The sequence below is a fragment of the Lactuca saligna genome, chromosome 7, assembly GCF_052625555.1.
Source record: "Lactuca saligna cultivar CGN05327 chromosome 7, ASM5262555v1, whole genome shotgun sequence".
Lineage (NCBI taxonomy): Eukaryota > Viridiplantae > Streptophyta > Magnoliopsida > Asterales > Asteraceae > Lactuca > Lactuca saligna.
In genome coordinates this window covers 28,459,076-28,464,327 of record NC_136423.1, presented here as the reverse complement: position 1 = coordinate 28,464,327, position 5,252 = coordinate 28,459,076, and positions in this window count along the sequence as shown.

The following is a 5,252-nucleotide window of genomic DNA, read 5'->3' as shown; positions in this document are numbered from 1 at the left end:
TCGACGTCAAATATCATAAGTCTCTTTATCACTTCGAAAAGTTTCTTATCAGTTATAACACGGAAATTTTAGAATCTGGAATACTTAAAATTTCTTCTTCCAGACCAAGGTCGGCAACAGACCTTAAACTTTCTCAAGTAATATCAATATAAGTAAGCAACCTAAGGCATGCTATATTCATTTATCATTTAGCACATATTAGAATATAAGGCATATCTCCTCTAATAATCTAGTGCTTGTGTCCATTTAGGTATTCAACCTAAAATATACTAGATACACATCGTATCCTCATCCCTTAGCAATCTATGTTTAAGTCTAGAAATTCTCAAAATTCCTAGTTCACTTAAACTAATTCTCTGAAAATTTTGAAGTAACTTAATATTTTAGAATACTAGGGTTTATCATTGCCCAATAACCCACTTAAATCATTCCTATGGTTTGTATCCATATACTTACAAAGAATAACTTCCAACGGTTTAAGTCTGAATATCAATCTATGGTATTTAGTTGACTTAAACTACTGCTCTGATACCATGATTGAGAGACTTGCACTTTCATAATTGAAACATTATTACTCCAGGTTACTCCAAATTACTTCAAAACATGCTACATGCATATTCATAAATAACATTTTACATTGATAAATTGATTAGAAAATATGGGATACAAACCGACTAAATATTTTTATTACATAACTACCCAGGAATCTATTATTTATATACATACATAAACCCAAGAACAAAAGTAATAGTATAAACTATTCTAAATCTTCCAATAGTATAACACTATACTGGATGTTTATTACCTGCAATTGTTAAACACTGAGAGGGGTAAACGGTGACGCTTAGTGAGTTCAATAATAGATACAATATAACGTTATGTCATATATATACTTCAATATGTCAGAAGCAAAGAGGAACAAGGAACAACAAAGGCATATGTGTATCATATGATAGGCTTTCCATATCATTCGATGATTTGATTCAATAATATATAATCAATGAGACAACAATTTCAACTACTTGATATACATCAATAATACTTCGGCCAAAATGGCACAGAAGACATACAATTTCGGATTATCATTCTGCTAAAATATACAGGCTTCCAGCCCTACATAACCCTATGCTAATACCATAAGTGATACGAGTCATGCTCTACATGGCCAAAGGCATAAATCCAATACCATAAGTGATATGAGACATGCTCTACCTGGCCAAAGGCATAAATCTAATACCAGAATAATACGAGACATGCTCTACATGGCCAAAGGCTCAAAGCCAATACCAAAAGCGATACGAGATATGTTCTACATGATCAATGATATAAAAATCAAGATAACACAAGAAAGCACATAACACATATAACACATGACATACAATTGTTCCTATATACTGAACTCACTGTGAAATAACCGGGGATTAATTTGGGTGGCACTTCGACTCTAAATATGACTTTCTGTGACGAAACTGAGGATTTTAGTTGAAACCCGGCCTTACTCGGGAAGAGTTTCGGCAAGAAAATATGATTTTCTCGGGAACTTTGGAGCGTCGGGACTTGCTTAGGGTGTCGGGGATGATACTGGGACTTCAGGGTGGTTAAAAGTGGGCTAAAGAAGGTTTAGAGAGTGAGAGATATCAGAATTAGCAAACAAAGCCCGAACGCTTCGTCGTCTATTTATAGGGTGAAATTTTGAGGTTCACGACGTTAATTCATGCTTGTTCTCGTCGTGAGTTTGATCTCGGTCATCCCCTAGGATTTCCGTGTGTCTTCTAGGCTCGAAAGGTGTCGTTATGGTAGTTCACGTTATGAATTTCTATGATTCACATCGTGAATGCAGTCAGATCTTGAATTTTTTGCTCTGAACTTCAAAAATTCATATCTTTCGCATAAGAGCAACGTTTTTATGTTCCTTATATCCACGCGTAGGTGAAATGATGCTCTATAACTTTTGTTTAGACTCCGTCGGCTAATTTTGACTTTAAATTAATATTATATTATTTTAACGGGCCGAGACAGGAAAAGCCCGTTAAAATTTCATAACTTCTTCATCCGACGTCCGTTTTCGTCTGTCTTTTTACCGTTGTACTACTGTTTACAAGAACTTCAATTCTTGTTTAGGTTGTGTCAGCTAAAAATCACTCAATCTTTATTTCAAGTTCTTAGTTGTCTACTGCTATACTGAAACTTAGAAAAACCATAACTTCCCCATACGAAGTCAGATTTTGATGTTCTTTTTATGAAAGTTCTTGGTTTAACGAATACTACGACTTTCATTTAGATCATAAGGGCTAAAAAGTAGTTTATTAAAAAACTCATTTTTTACGTTATACGATGTCGTGCCGGTTCTGTCGCGAAACTTCAATAGGCCATAACTTCCGTGTTATAACTCGGATTTCGATGAGGTTTTTGCCTAATTGTTTCTAACGAGATTCTTTACAACTTTCATTAACATGATTTTCACTTATTTCCAACTTCATATTTTCGTTAATTTCAATATTTGACTTTTAAATGGAATCTCATAAAACTTCCAATACATTATGAATAATTCTAAACATAGTTTTACTTCAATTATAGTAAAAACTATCTTTTAGAACTCAATGCTCAAATTCATATAATATTTCATATTATTATTCACTTTTTAAAATTACATAACACGATAACTAAACGTGTATGTTACACATAATGGGTAAAATAGCAGTATATTAGGCGTATCTAAGAGTTACGTTGGACGTACTCATGTCTGGTGTCGCCATCTCGTGCAAATCTCTGGGGAAGAAGTAGTGGCTCAGATCGTGCCACGTGTCACTCGCTGGTTTAGTCTAAAAATTAATTATCTTCTAAAATCTGTAACTTTCACATACGAGCTCCATTGCTAACGTTCTTTATATTCATGCGTAGGTAGTGACATGATCTACAACTTTCGTTGAGACTTTGTCAGTTAATTTTGACTTTATTTTTAAAGTTATATTTTAATAGACTTAGACAGTAAAAGTTCACTAAAAATTAATAACTTTGTCATCCGACGTCTGTTTTCGACTATCTTTATATCGTTGTGCTCCTATTAACGAGATCTTCAATTCTCGTTTAGATTGTGTAGACTAAAAATCGATCGATCAAAAATTCGATCTCCGAGTTGTGTACTGATATGCTAAATTTTTTAAAAAATCAAAACTTCCTCTAACTAAGCTAGATTTGGACGTTCTCTATGTATACGTTCTTGGTTTAACGTCTACTACGAATTTTGTTTAGATTGCTAAGTTTAAAAGGTATTTTATAAAAAAAATTACTTTTTACAATACGCAGAGTCGTATCGGTCTAATCTCAAAACTTCAACGGGTCATAACTGTTGGATACTTGGATTATGTGTCTAAGCCGATAACTATAATTGATACGTACTTGATTTGATAGTAGCATGGTCATTTTGGGTTGCCTTCACTCTAACAACCTGACAGGATGACTTTTGGAGAGAGAGAGAGAGAGAGAGAGAGAGAGAGGTTGGATTTGTTATTTGGAATAATAAATTGATTTATTAATGTATTATGAAAATAATATATTAATTAGAAATCATGTTATTTAATTAGTATTTAATAAGAAATGAATTTTGAGTTAACTTTGGGATTAAAGGAACTAAGTAAAAGAACAGGGGTTGTTTTGCAAATCATTGATAGTTGTGAAATTGGGCTGGTGGACTCCTTAGAATGGAATGGACGAAAATCTATAGGGAGGCCCTATAGATTTCGTCCAAAGGTTTCTTAGTAGGAGTCCATGGGCTGCTTAAGCCTTAAGCAGGAAATTAGGGTTTACTCCAGAAACCCTAGCAGCTCTCAGCTATATAAGTAACCTTTTGCTTATGATTTTCGGCCCAATGCTTTCTAAGAGAACCCAAGCCGAAATTCTAAGTGTATTCCTCCTCTCGTCTCATCCTTTTAGTAGTGGTGTTTGTGAACCATTAGAGGTTCAACATTTGAGGCACTAAGCTTTCAAGAGTCAAGGATCTACAAGGAGTTTTTGTTATTACTACATAACAAGTAACGTAATCATCAAAACCCTTTTGTTATATAATTTTCGAAATTATGTATGCTGGATCGAGGGTTTTGCTTTGACATTCAATTTGCATGTTCAACTAGTGAAAAACTTATATCCAAAGCAATTAGGGTTGCATGATCACAAAAGATGTAGTTATGCTCATAACCTATCAATAACTTTTTTGCTATAAGTCAGATTTCAGTGTTCTTTATATGTACGGAATCCTTATAACATATATACTAAAACTTTGGGTAAGATTATTTACTCTAAATAATATTCTATTAAAAAATCATTTTTAACGCTTATTGTCTCTAAATTGACTAGCCTGTATCTACGGGCGTTACGCTTATCATTTGACTTTTTTCAACTATGCCACATACACAACCGGTGGGTTGACAATGTGAAAATAATTTCCACAATTTTTTTCATGGCAACCTCTTGATTAGTGACAACTATTGAAGGTTGTTTCTCAGAAGAAGAAACAAAACTTTTGAGCAACCATGAGTAATATTCAACAGTTTCATTTGCAAGAAGACCAGTAGCAAACGTAATGCAGCTTTTATGGTTGTCAATATTTGTAAAAAGAGCAAGTACCAAACTTGTAACAACCCAAAAAATTTAGACAAAAAATTAATTTTTAATTCATTTCAAAACATCGAATAATCATGTCATAACAACTGAAAGTGTATAATAGTGAAATAATTTCATAGTACAAATCCCAAAATCACATAATGCGGAAAACATGAGCGGATGCAGTGCAATCAAGCCACGTCACCCCCTTTCGAGTTGGAAGTAGTTGAAACATAAACTAAAAACTGTAAGCACAAAGCTTAATGAGCTCCCCCAAAATACCTTATACCATACATGAAAAAAAATTAGGATATGCATACCAACCGCCACCACGTCGTGGCCAATACTACCATGTCGTGGTGACTTGAATAAACATGCAACCCATTTCGCCTCGCCATGTCGTCGTGGTGCCTCTACCATAGCATGATAATCCTAAAAATGATAATTTGATTATGAACGATGTACCTTAAGATCAGGGGGTTACAAAACTGTTATTGAAAAAAAAAATTGCATAAAAAATTAAAATTTGAATAGCATAAAATAAGATACATACAATTATAAATATTATTAATATCTTACTTTTTTTTTTTTTTTTTTTTTTTTTTTTTTTTTTTTTTTATAATTTGCATCGAAAGAGACAAGATTAGAGAATT